General features: G+C 33.3%; 1 long non-coding RNA gene across 1 annotated transcript in view; it reads right to left on the reverse strand.

The window, feature by feature from the left end:
• Window positions 1-1,207: 1,207 nt before the first annotated feature.
• Window positions 1,208-14,782, reverse strand: part of LOC140511452 (uncharacterized) — an 85,906-nt gene continuing 72,331 nt past the window's right edge. The window contains exon 3 of the long non-coding RNA XR_011969557.1: window positions 1,208-1,603. This is a non-coding gene — a long non-coding RNA (uncharacterized lncRNA). The remainder of the gene's footprint in view (window positions 1,604-14,782) is intronic.

Raw genomic sequence — 14,782 nt, forward strand, 5'->3', positions numbered from 1 at the left:
ACCTATGAACATGTGGAAAAATATTTAGGGACTATTCTATACATATTCATGTTTCAGGAATCAAAAAATCAAAAAACTTTTTCTGACACCTGGCCCTATGATCACTTGGCCACAACATAATGTATTATTTTAGACTTATTTTTCACATTCTGTCCCTTTCCTACATTTCCTGGGTCCTTATATATTATACATCTCCATATAGACTATGATCCATTGACATTAGATTTCTTGGTATTCCTCACTGGTATACTCAACCTCCTCAAAAGATGCTTTTTTTTTTACTAGCTGCCCCTGCAGAGGGAATCATGGAAAGCAGAGGGATGAAGAGAGAGAGAGGGAGAGAGAGAGAAAGAGAGTGAGAGAGTGAGAGAGAGAGAGAGAGAGAGAGAGGGAAAGAGAGAGAGGGAGAAAGAATTAAGCTGAAGTAAATCAAGAAACCATTCAGTTAGCTATATGCCATAGTCTAAGCATTATGTGATAGTCATCCACTTTTTTTTCTTGTGGATGATATTACCAATCAATTCAGTAATACTAACATATAGATTTATATATAGGAAGCTTTTCAATATTTTCAGAGATTTCTACAATTTTTATAATATTATTGACAAATATGAGAAAGAACCTATCAATATAGTGGTCTTTTATTTGTACAAAATTTTATTAATTTGGGGGGTTCATAGACCCTTTTGGCAGTTTGGCAAAGTGCAATAGTACTGTACTTTTTTCCTGCATTCATTATTGAATTACTAAATGCCATTTAGGAGTTAATTAATATATATTCATATTTTGCATTATGTATTTATATATATATATATATATATCATGTAAAGAATATACATGCTTATTCATTAATTTGTTCATCATACTTTACACATGCATCTGGGCAAAATTCCTTATCTAAATTGTGGACCCCATGAAATCTGTCCACAAACTCTAGTTTTGGGATTTCTGACTTAGAGTTAGTAAGGAGTATTTCCAAAACTATCTAAATGAATAGGTCAAGGTTATTTTCTCTTTCCTTTTGAATAGACACCTTTTCTGATTCTTATTTCCATGGGGGAAGTCACTATATTTCCAGTCTTCTGGGTTTTCAATTTTCTAGTTATACTTGTCTTTTTGCTCAACTGAAATTGCTCTCTTCAAAATTATTAATTATCTTTAACTGCAAATACAATTGCCTTTTTTCAACCCATACCTTTCTTGATCTCCTTTTAGCAATTGATATTGGTGAAAATCTTTTCGGGGTATTCTTGGTATTCATGACACTACACTTGGCTTAACTCTTACTTGTTTAACATTCTTTAATGGTTTCCTTGTTATATCTTCATATATATCTTGACTCCATCTATTCATGGTTGTGACTCAGTTCTCTGTGTTGGACCTTCTCTTTTCGCTCCATTCTTACTTTCTTGGGATTTTATTAGCTGCAAATAGTTTAATGATCATATCTATGCAGATGACTCCACTGATCATTATATCCATTCATAGTCTCTTTCCTGAGCTCCAAGTCAAGACAAATACTTGCCTTGGGGACGTTTCAACCTGGATGTCTCCTAGTTTGTTTAAAAAAGGTAGAGCTGCTATAAATTCAGGATCACAGAATCTGGAATAGGAAAAGATGATAGGGTCAGTAGTAGATAGATAATTGCTTAGTAATTCAAGCAAAATCACATTCCTTTTCCTCAAGGAACTTACATTAAAATATGGAAAGATAATACATAAAAGCAAGAAGTAAAGTAGAGTGTACACAGGTCCCCTAAGAATGAAAAGGAAAATTTCAAAGAATGAAGAGAGGAGCCATGAACGAAGTGAGAATGGTCTTGGATCCTATAATATATCTGCTTGTGTATGTGCTTTCTCTCATGGTAGACAGTGATCTCTATGTGAAAAACAGCTTTTTAAAAACAATCATTTTATCCACAGAGAGAATGTCTGGTACATAGGGAATACTTTAAAATACTTATTAAATTGTTTTACTTAAATCATTGAAATGTTTACTTAATTTGGAAAATGTTGAAGATTGTGGAATTTTTCAATTTCTCCATTTGGAGGCATGGATATTGGTGTATACATTACAATTACCTTCATGGTAAGCCATTTCCTTATGCTAATTATGGACACTGGAAAAATGAAATGATTAAATATCCCAGAAATGATGCTTCTTATTACCTTTGAGCATATGATGAAGCCAACTCCTTTATACATATCTGTGAGAAGAACCTGCAAACTTTCCTTCCATTTTCTTGCAAATCTTTTTGATTTCATTTAGAACAGCACTTCTTAACCCTTTGATCTCTTGTAGTCTACCTTGGGAATCTGATGAAACTATGCAGTCCTCAAAATGACAGTTTCTTTCTTAACCATATAATTAAAGAAAATCTTAAAGTTCAGTTAAAATACAAAAAAGGTGCTTTTCTCTTATCTATGTTCATAGACTCCCTGATACCTATTCATAGAACTCTCAGTGTATCCCAGATTAAGAAACCCTGATTTAGAGTAAGAAAGTCAATATAGATGTGATTCATTTTGCTCTCAAATTTTTCAAGTCAGTCACAGGACATCAGTCACCTTGAAATTGTTGATAGGAGTATCAACAATCAAATTTATATTTGTGGATTGTGCTTATTGAATCTACAAAAAGATCTACTGGTAAAAATCAACTACATTTCTATTAGCAAAAAAGCAAGTACTAGAATAAGATTAGATTTGCTTGGTTAAAATCTTCATAGTAACCATTTCAGCATTTCTTTTCTTTTTTTTTTTTTACCTTTAATACTAAAACAAGGAAGAATTACCTTTTTTTTTTCTTTATTAGTTGTTACTTGCTGGTTCTGAGAGAGAAAGAGAAAGAAAGAAAGAAAAAAGAAAGAAAGGAAGGAAGGAAGGAAGGAAGGAAGGAAGGAAGGAAGGAAAGAAAGAAAGAAAGAAAGAAAGAAAGAAAGAAAGAAAGAAAGAAAGAAAGAAAGAAAGAAGAAAAGAAAGAAAGAAAGAAAGGGAGAAAGAAAGAAAGAAAGAAAGAAAGGGAGAAAGAAAGAAAGAAAGAGAAAGCTATGACATAGTTATTGGTGTTGCTTACAAGAATATTGGATTTCACTGGGTTGGCGATTGTGCCGTATCTCTTCAAACCATCGTACTTTCATAGATGATTTGTCCCACTGTAAAATCATTAAGGGTATTCATTAAATATGTTACTCTTTTGCAGTGGGTCAATATTTGTAAAATAAAAGGCACAGTTGTTTGCATTTAATTTCAGTCATGTTTTCTTTAATGCTTTCAGCATTTTGTTTTTTTAATATGCTAGAGTAGTTCCTCTTATAATGAGATGGCTCCTCATGTAATGAGCTACTGTTTATTACTATTCCTGGCTGCTGACTCTAGGCAGAATAAGATCTACTAAATCCAAAGGTATACTTGCAATACTTCTTTGACCTGTATTGGAGACTTTGATAGAGGGAGAAAGTACATTTTGCTTTATGTTTTTCTCCACACAGGTTTTATTGGTTATTGTCTCTTTGTTTACAAGCACTGATCTCTGATGTCCAGATCCCTCCATCCTTCCAAACACACGTTCACAGATACTTTACAAACATAACCAACCACTTAGCAAAGTACGCAAACAAAACTGCTTACTTCTGCCATATTAAGCTCTTAAGAAAATCAGAATATAATCTAACAGAGTTTAGGGTGACCCATCATTACTCAACACACATCCATGCCTAAAAATAATACAAAGTTCTACTTTATCAGCTTTAGTTTCAAATCAACTACATTCCTTCACTTGAGTTAAACATACATATACACAACATTCAAATAATGCATATTTAATTTTATTTATTTACCCCATGAATATACTCCTCTTTTTTTATTAGTCGTGATTTCAATCGAAGACACATTGAAAGTAATTCAAGTTACATAAATGGGTTCAAAGTGTTGATTTATGTTCATTGAACAAACACTAGTTGCCTAATGCTGGATCAGATGCCTTTAAATTTCATTTTAAAATGAGGTATATAAAAACATAAGCAGATAAATTGGTTAAGCATAATAAATAAATGAAAGAATTTTGTCAAGCCAGTTCCATTCCACTCAGTAAGTAAACATTAATGAAATTTCTGTTAGATGAAAAGTATTATGTTATATGTTGTGGACCCAAAGACAAAATGAAAAGTCATCACTGTCCTCAAGTAGCTTACATTCTACTTGAGGAATATGGCATATGCATATAAATTATATATAAGTACATACAAGACAATTTAAGTAAAGTGAGAGCACTAAGAAGTTTCATAAAGGAGGTAGATTGAGCTGAATTTGGAGGAATTTAGAGATTCTTAAAGATAAGGAGGTAATGTAATCTACACTAGGGCAATATCTTGTGTGATGGGACAGAGATGAAAAATGGAATGCCAAATTTGGAGGTAAATTGGACTAAAATATGAGGCATACTAGTAGAAATCATAATGAAGTAAACTTGGCAAGGAATATTGGAGCAAGATTCTTGAAAACTTTGAAAATGAAGTTAAGGAGTTTGTATTTTATATCAGAAATTATAAGGAGACACTGAGATTATTTTCCTTTCTTATAAAGATTGTTAAGTATTTTCTCCCTTATCTTAGAAAGATTAATATCCCAGTTTTGCAGTGAACAAATTGGATGAGGGAAAGATTAGAATCAATTAGAAGAATATGTCAATAGCTCAGGTAAGAAATAATAAAGTCATGAATGAGGCTAGTATTTCTGTAAGAGATATGTATGTAGAATTAGTAAGACTAGGTAACTATTTAGATTTTGGGGGAATTAACAGAGAAGTAACACAAGGGTGGCTCTGAGATTGCACAATTATGTAAATGAGAGAATGCTTTTTCTCTTGATAGAAACTTTGACTTTTGTTCTGAAGAGAAATTTATGGAGAAAGATAATGATTTCTGTTTGGAGTTTGAGAAAACAATGGACCATCTAATTATAGATTTCCTACAGTCAGTTAAAAATTAATGAATAGTATTCAGGAAAGAGCTTGGGCAGGGTAGCCAAGAACCCAAAATGTAGCTAAGGAGATTACAAGAAAAAAAAGAATATGTAGGAAGAGAAGGAAAGAATGTCCAGAGCATTGTTCTAGTGGACACCCACAGTTGAAAGATGAGCGATAGATAAGAATCAAAGAAATAAGACAACTGTAAAACATTATTTTTTAAATACCTATTTGAAAAGAAAAAAAAATCTTTAGCTTCCTTCCCCCCAAACAACGTACCAATCTATTTTATTTCCTTTTCTTAAGAAAATTCAAAAGATTTTAAAAAGGAGAAATATGTCTGAATTTGGGTGTTTACATTGTTTTAAAAAATGGGAAAATGGCCAATTTGTTATATACAATGGACACACACGTACAAAATACCTTCCTTTGTCTTTATTGAAGCTGAGCCAATACCATTTCAACGTATTATAAAGAACTTGGAAAACTAGTGGCAGATCTGTGTGTAATTAACTTTTTAACCTTGAAATATCTGTCTCTGTGTCTAGTTACCTAGTGAGTTATCATATATCTACGTATTTATTCACTCATTATTTAAAGCACATATTTTTAATCGTTTTATTATTTCTAAATTCTCACTATTCTTTATCCAATGTGAAGACAAAAAAAAAGTATTCCAAATATGTATAGTCAGGAAGAGGAAAAAAATAATTCTACATTAGCCACATTCTTTCAAAAAAGAGAAAAAAAGAGAAAATGATATGCTTCAATCTCCACTGAGTTGAACCGATTGGCTCATTATCTGGAGATGGGTTTTGTATTCCATCGTGAGTTTTCGGTGTTGTGGTGGGTTACTTTGTTGATCTGTGTTACTATTTTTTTTTCAAAAGGCATTATCATAATAATATTTATATTATTGTGAAGGTTCTTCTCCTAGTTCTACTCACTTCATTTTGCATCAGTTCATGCAGCACTGCCCTAGCTTTTAAAAACCATCTTCTTCATAATTTCCTGTACAACCATAGTATTTCACGATATTCATATAAAACAACTTGTTCAGCCATTTGTTAATTGATGGCTATCCCTTCAGTTTCCAGTTCCTTGCCACAGCAAAAATCATTTCCAAACACACACACACATACACACACACAAGCACTCATGTATATACATACACATACATATACAGTGAGAAGCAGGGGGTGGGGGGACAGGGGAAAGAGAGAGAGAGAGAGACAGACAGACAGACAGACAGGCAGACAGTCAGACAGGCAGACAGACAGAGTTCAATAACCTTTTTGGTATAATTCCAAATTAGCTGAGCTAATTCACAGCTCCATTAGCACTACATCGGTATGCCTATTTCCCTGCAAACCAGCTAGATTTTTCATATTTTCTTTTTTCATCTTTTTAGCCAATCTGATTGGTGTGTGTTGGTACTTCAAAGTAGTTTTAATTTGAATTTTTTAGAACATTTTTAATGGTTTCTGTTACTTTCACATTTTTCCCTGAAAACTGCCTGGCCAAAATCTTTGATAATTTATAAATTGAGAGATGATTATTGCTTTTAAAATTTTGCTCAGTTTTCTAGATTTGTGAGAAATGAGACCTTTATTTTACTTAAAATTTTTGCACTGATATTCATTAGGGAAATTGTTCTAATCCTTTTTTTCTCTATTTGGCTGTCTCTGATTTAGATTTAAGTATCAAGACAACATTTGTATCATAGCAAGGTTCTGGTGGTATCACTCTAGCTATTCTTTCAAACCATTTATATAGTATTCTTTAAATGTTTAATAGAATTCACATGTAAATCCATTTATCCTGTTTTGTTCCTAGCTAATTTATTGGTTGCTCAAGTTCTCTTTATAAAATAGGATTATTATTCATTTTCTGTTTTATATATAATATATATCAGCAATTTATGTTTTTATAAATATTTGTCCCTCTTATTATGTTTTATTACAATATAATCAGATAAAATAACACCTTGTAATAGCTTTTATTTCCTCTTCATTTTCTTCTCTTCATTCACTTCATAATTCAGTTTTTTGACACTGTTCATTTGGTTGACTTCTTTTTTTAAAAATATCAAATTAGCAATTTCTTTTTAAAATAATGTAATGTTAATGAAAGTTCCTTGATTAAGGGAGGCTTATTATGTAAGAGTTAAAGATATTTCCTACGCATTAATAGGCCTCTGGTGAAGCCCATTAAGGGAAGCTTGATTAGAGGAAGCTTGTTTTGTAGGACGGCCCACATCTTTTTTTAATTGCTAATGAAGCAGTGGGTCATGAGGGTCACTGGCTCTGATAAGTGTATATATACTGTGAGGTGAGGTTTTGCTTTGGGTGATAGGACCAGATGAGACTCTAGTTGTTAAGGAGCCCCCTGGCTTTGAAAACCCAGATGCTGGTGCTTCTCTCTCTGGTAATTAGGTATATATGTAATGGTCAGACAGTTGGGTCTGTCTGTTGATATGTGATGTATGTATTACTTATGTTCAGACATTTAGAAGTCCTGTCTGTTTTTCTTTATTTTTCTGCTTGTATTTTCTCTGTTGATGAATGTAATTAAAGAAGATTGTTGACCTCTCAAAAGTTGCTTTCCTTTTAGAAAATCAGATCTAAGAACCTGGGCGGCAGGCCTTCCTGTGTATGTCAGAGTACTTGCTGCTGCAATTCGCTTCTAGTTTTAGTTCTTAGTTTAGTTTTTTTAATTTAATTTTGTTCATCTCTCTTTTCATTTTTGAGAATTTCTATAATTCATTTTTTCTAGTTTTGCTTTTTTTTAAGTTCTATCTAGTTCATTTATCTGATCTTTCTGTTTTTTACTGATGTAAGCAATTAGACTCATAAGATTTCCCTCAAGTCCTGACTTTGCTTATCTAGCAATTTTTTTTTTTAATGCTGGCTTATTGTTATCATTACCTATCCTGAAATTTATATTTCTAAGATTTATTTGTGACCCACTGATTCTTTAGGATTAGGTTATTTGGTTTCCAATTATGTTTTATCTCATCCTTAAGAGGTCTTATATTGAAGTTAATTTTATTACATTATAAATTGAAAAGAATTTATCTAATATATTTGCTTTTCTGCATTTAGAGGTTTATATGCCCTAAGATATGATCATGTGTGTGTGTGTGTGTGTGTGTGTGTGTGCGTGTGTGCGTGCCATGTGATGGTGCCATGCACAGCTAAAAAATATTTATACTTTTCTTGTATTCCCCATTCAATATTCTCCAAGAGGTCTATCAAAGTTGTTTTTTATAGAATTATTTTTGTCTCCTTAACTTCACACACACACACATACACATGTATGTATTATATATGTTATGATGATAGTTACATAGGTCTGAGATGGGTAAATTGAGGTGTCCCACTAGTATAGTTTTACTGGCTATTTTTTCCTATAACATATAAATTTCCCATCAAGAATTTGGATGCTCTGCCATTTGTTATATAAATGTTCAGTTATGATCTTACATTTACTATGTTTTCTTTTAGGAAAAAAAACACATGTAATTTTAATTTTAATTAGGTCTATTTTTGCTTGTTTTTATTCTAAGATCATGATTCCCATTCCTGTCTTTCTTACTTTCACACTTGTGTTTTGTTTTGTTTTTTTGTAAACAGTGTCAGCTTTGCTTTTGACTGTTACTTTCCTTAAGTTGTCCTTCTCTTATTCCTCCTTCTTCCCTTTTCTTTGTACATCCCTTTTAAATGTCATTTTATTTGTATATGTGTGTGTGTGTGTGTGTGTGTGTGTGTGTGTATATATATATATATATATATATATATATGTATATATTTCTCAAGATTAACAAGTATTATCCTCCCATAGAAGGATGTAAACAGATTGCCCATATTGAATAACAAGTTGTTTTTTTTTTCCCCTGTTTATCTTTTTCATGCCTTTTTTGAGTCTTGTATTTGAAGATCAAATTTTCTATTGAGCTCTGGCCTTTTTATCAAGAAAGTTTGGAAATTCCTTATTTCATTGAATGTCCATCTCCTTGCCTGAAAGATTATGCTCAGTTTTGCTGGATAAGTGATCCTTGGTTGTAGTCCGAGATTGTTTGCCTTATGGAATATCATTTTTCAATCCCTATGATCTTTTAATGTAGAATCCACAAGGTCCTATGTGATCCTGACTGTAGTTCCTTGATATATGAATTGTTTCTTTATGGCTGCTTGCATTATTTTCTCTTTGACCTGAAAATTCTGGGATTTGGCAACAATATTCTTTGGTGTTTGCAATTTGGAATCTCTTTTCAGAAGGTGATCAGTAGATTCTTTGGATGACAATTTTGCCCTCTGGATCTAGGACCTCAAAGGAGTTTTCCTTGATGATTTCTTGGAAGGTATTTTCCAGACTTTTTTTTTTTCTTCACGGATTTTTTGTAGAACAATAATTCTTAGATTGTCTCTCCTGGATCTATTTTCCAGGTCAGTTGTTTTTCCAATGAGATATTTTACATTTTCTTCTTTCTTTTCATTATTTAGATTTTGTTTGACTGAATCTTGATGCCTTGTAGAGCCATTAGCTTAGTCATTAGTTCTAATTTGTAATAAATTTTTTTCTTCAGTTAGGTTTTTTTAATTCCTTTTCCATTTCTCCAATTTGTCCAGTTGAGTTTTGTACCTCCTTATCAATTTGGTCAATTTTACTTTCTAAGGAACTGTTGTCTTCAGTGAAATCTTTTTTATTATTATTATTTTGTCAATTTTATTTTTAAAATAATTGGACAATTTTTCTTTTACCTCTCTAATTTGACTTTTAAAATCCTGTTTGACCTCTTGCAAGAATGCTTTTTGGGCTTGAGAGCAGTTCATATTCCCCTTTGAAATTTCAGATGTTATTTTACTATCAGTGCTATCCTCTTCTGAGTTTTTATTTTGATCTTTCCTATTCCCATAGTAAGATTCTATGGTCTTTGTTTTTCTGATTTGCTTCTTGCTCATGGTAGTTGCCTTTTTTCTGCCTTTTAAAGTGGATCTTTGCTTCTGGGACACAGATGGGTCTTTCTCACGTTTCTTATACTGGGAGTTTGGGACCTGGTTTCTGGCTTTGTGTGCTGTGGTCTCTAATTCTTTCAGCTAGAAGCTATATAATTCTGTAGCATACCTGGTGCTGAGCTGCCTGGTGTGTGCCAGGGCTGAAACCAGGTGAAGTCTTTCTGAGTTTTCCCTGGGGTTACACTGAAGCCCCTGAAGTGAGGTGGGGGGAAGGGGTTGTCTGGCCATGGATGGTCTCTGTCTCCCCTGTGGTGATGCTTACTGGGATGCTTCCAGTCCTGCACTGGTGCTCTTCACCCACAGGAATAGTAACCCTTCCCATTGATCTCCCTAGCCTCCTGAGCTGAAAGACTGCTATTCATCTTCTATTGGCTCCACTATTCCAACATTTTTCCTGGGGTAATATTCTCTGGGTTTTTTTAGGTCAACAAGGGAAATGTGAAAGCACTTATAGCTTACTCCACCATCTTGGCTCCCAGAAGTTCAAGTTGGTATCTTTCAAGCATTTAGTTGTGGGCTGATCTCACCAGGAGTGGCTGTAGCTGCTGCTCTGGATGGTGTGCTTCTCTCACTCAGTTCTGCTGGACTCCTGCTCTGCACTGAGAGCCCACTTCCCTTTTCTTAAGTCCTTTTACACCGATTTCCCTTTTGGTTAAGATAAATACTTATACCCAGCTTTGTATGTATGTTTATTCCTCCCTTAGTGGACTAGTTCAGATAAGAATCCATGCCTTCCACTTCCATTCTCCCTTCCACTGTATAAACTCTTCCTTGTTTGGACCATTTATATGAAGTAGTTTGGCAAATATTGCCTCTCCCTTACCTCCTTTATCAGTGAAATCCTCTTCCCCACTCTCTCATTCCTTTTGAAATTAATCAATCATAACAGAATTATACTTAGTTTTTTGTTTTTGTTTTTGTTGTTTTTTTTTTTCTGTCTAATTCAGCTCCTTTTTAGTAGCATGCTGATGATTCAGTTCTGCGGAGGTATATGCATCCTCTCCCCATATAGCAGTGTAAACAGCTTAAAATTACTTAGTATCCTATATTTTCTTTCTCACATTTACCTTTTTATGTTTCCTTGAGTCCAAAATTTGGAGTCCAAAATATTCAATTCATTACTGTTTTTTGTTTCAACAAGATTGCTTGAAAGTCTTCTAGTTCATCAAATATCAATTTTCACCAGAAGAGTATTTACTTAGAACTGCTAGCTAGGAAATTCTTTGCCATAATACTAGATCCTTTACCTTCTTGAACATCTGATTCCTTGTATTTTTTTAAATTCGTTAGATATTAAATCTTGTGTGATCCTGCAAAGGGATCCTTGGTATTTTATATTATTTCTTTGTGGCTAATTGCACTATATTTTCCTTGACCTAAGAGCTCTGGATTTTCACTACACTATTTCTAGGAAATTTCAATTTATGATTATTTTTAGGCAGTGACAATGGTTTTATCATATTTTTAACTCTGATTTTAATGTCTAGAATATAATCCATTTTGCTCTTGGGCTCAAAATCACACAGCCAATTTATCGGAACTTGTCCCATGTTCCATACACAAATAGAATCTCTCTTGTTTGTGACCTGATTATCCCCATCTGTCCTGGAGTTATGACTTAGCACTCAGTAGTGGATGACAGAGCTGCCAGCTGGCACCCATGCCTGTTTAAAGGGGTAGTTGATAGTTCCCTGAGGACCTCTTTCTGCACCAGTGCTTCCTTTCTTGGTGTTCAGTCTTATCCCCCTTATTCTCCTAGAATGGCCTCAATGCTTCTGTTGCCACTCTACTACCACTCATAAATACCACCTCCTATCTGTCTTACCAGGCTTCCCTGAGTTGGAAAAATGACTCAATGTGACTTTTTCTTGACTATCCCAATCAGAATTATATATAGTGCATTTTCTATTTTGGAGTGTATTGGGTGAGGTGGGAAAAAAATGTTGATTCTTACTTTACCACCTTGACTCCCCATTATGCTAAATCAAATTAATTAAACTAGCATGAATAAAAATATGTAAAATTTAGAAAAAAATAAAATCTTACCCTTTCAAAACTCTTCTTTTAAAGGTACAAAAATCATATTGAGGTGGCTCATTAGATAGACTGGCAGGCCTAGAGTCAGGAAGACTCACCTTCCTGAGTTCAAATCTAGTCTCAGGCACATGATAGTTGTGTTACCAAGGGCAAGACACTTAACCCTGTTTGTCTCAGTTTCACCATCTGTAAAATGAGCTGAGAGGGAAATAGCAAACCCTTTTGTATCTGTCAAGAAAACCCCAAATGGGATCACAAAGAGTCAAAAGACTGAAATGGCAGGACAACATATTGTTTAAAGGACTACATAACAGACAGAGCACTACTTTGCTTGGCTTAGTTAATGGTCAAAAACAATCACAAAGATCCATAATTAGAAATAAAACAAGCAAACCCCTCAAACTAATTCTCACTTTGGCAGGGATTTTTCTTTATAGACCCTTACAACCTAAGGCAAGCTAGATGAGGGCTGATCTTAAGTTTTTACCATCACTCAACTGGCAGGTGGCCCCAAAGACTAATTTTGTTCATGTCAGAAGAGCTAATATAAAATTTAGGAGGGTTTTTCATATGTCTGATGGATGATTTTGCTTATATCTTGCAAGCCCTTTGTGTAACAGGGTCAACAAGGTCATCTCAGCACAGTATGTGTGCTTTAGAAATGAAGCAAATACGTGGAGCTTCATTACAATATGCAATATTGCTGACTTTTTTTTCTCTTCCTGATTAAATGAACAAACAAAAATGTGTTACTTAGGTTTAGTGTGGGGGAGGGAAGAGGAGAGTTAATGGGATAATATCTCAGTTTTTTTCACACACTATTTCATTGCTATGCGATTATGTGGATGAACTGAGGGCAATGAATTTGTGACTGTGGTAATTGCCATAGTGAAAACTGAACTTAATCACAAACAGACAGCAGCATTGATTTAGGGAAGTGATGGGCAGTCGTGAGCGTGGATTTTTTTTGTTTCTGTATTTGTTTGTATTCTTTTTCTTCCCAATTACATTTGACAGAGTGAAAAGTTGCATTATTGTACATCTTGCATCTTCTGAGTATAGGATGTTAGCGCCATCTTTTAGGCAAAAAATAAAAAAAAAGTTGACCTACTAGTATTTGTTCTTAAAAACATTATGGTGACTACCTACATTTGTATGGTGCTTTCTTCCCAAAAAATGTTAATTGATTTTTCATTTTTAGATTTGAGAGAAATCTGTTAGTTTTCTTGCCATTAAACAAAATTTTGGGAAAAAACACATAAGAATATCTATAGGACATTACATAATTTGCAAGCATGGAGATATCACATCCCACATATGGAAAACTGAAAAAGTAAGATAAAATAAACTCTATAATACAGCACTTACTTTGCTACAGAGAAAGACTAAAAAAACTGACATATAGACTTGCTCTTGAGATCTCCTCAAAATCAAATAGTATTAAAAACACAGAGCATTAACTCCCAAGAAAATTGCAGGATTAACAATAATGTATCATACATCAAAATTCTACTGAAGGTTATAGAAAAAAAAATTCACAAAGAAACATCTTTCAAAAGAAAACACATAGTAAACAAAGAAAACAATTTCTTTTTTTTTCTTTCAATTTCTCAAAAATAGAAAGAAAGAAGAGAGGAAAGGAAGAGAGGAATGTAACCAAAGCAATACTCAGTTTAAATAGTTATAATTAGGGTCATTATTGTATGGAAAATTAGTGAATTTAAGGAGGGAAGGGTTTTTTTGGTGTATCTTTACTATACAGCAATAACGCCAAAAATACAGTCAAAGCAAAATAAGTGGGAAGATTTCACTCGGAGCTATATCCGATTATTCATGTGATTTTAATACATAATTATCAATGCAAATTGCACTTTGAAAAGTATGCTGAGGAGATAATTGAGGCAATTGTAAATTATTTAGGTCCAAACCCACTATCATAATCCAACCGTCCAGATAAATGAAGAACAATGTTCTTTTATGTATATATGGCTAAATGATCAAATTCATATTTTTGTCTTGCACGTGATGGTCATGTCTTTCTAAAAGAGAAAGATTTCTAAGCATCCTGAATTATTTGACCTCAAACATATTCATCCAATTTACTTTTTTCCTCTTAATAAGATCATTGGATTCATAGATCTGAAGGTTTAAGGGAATTTTAAGTTGCTAGTTCAAACATTTCATTTTACAGATTGGAAAACTAAGACTCACAGAGGGTGTGTTTAAAGGTCAAACATGGAATAAGTGTTAGAAGCAGAGTTTGAACTCCTGTTCGGTGGCTCCAAGTACAATACTTTTTCCACAGTACCATGCATAGCTTCAGAATTCTCTAGGATATCAGGTGCAAGAACTATTATTCCCATTGATTCATAGAAACATCACAGAAATTTTGACTTACACTAATACACTTGTTTTCTTCATGAACACTTCCAGAATGGTTTCCCAACACAATTCCTTGTTTGAAAAGACAATTTTTAAGTCTAGCAAGATAGATATAGCCTTTTATTTAAAGAAAGATTGCTCACAGAAATACATTAATTCTTGGATATTTCTTACAAGAATGTAAAAAGTATAATAAACTTAGTATATTTTTTTTACTTAATAATATTTTATTTTTTCCAATTATGTGTAAAGATAGTTTTCAACATTCACTTTTGTAAGATTCTGAGTTCCATTTTTTTTCTCACTTTCTCTCTTCTTTCTCCCCTCCCCAAAAGAGCAAGCAATCTGATATAGGCTATACATGTACAGTTACGTTAAA

The sequence above is a fragment of the Notamacropus eugenii genome, chromosome 6 (assembly GCF_028372415.1).
Source record: "Notamacropus eugenii isolate mMacEug1 chromosome 6, mMacEug1.pri_v2, whole genome shotgun sequence".
NCBI lineage: Eukaryota > Metazoa > Chordata > Mammalia > Diprotodontia > Macropodidae > Notamacropus > Notamacropus eugenii.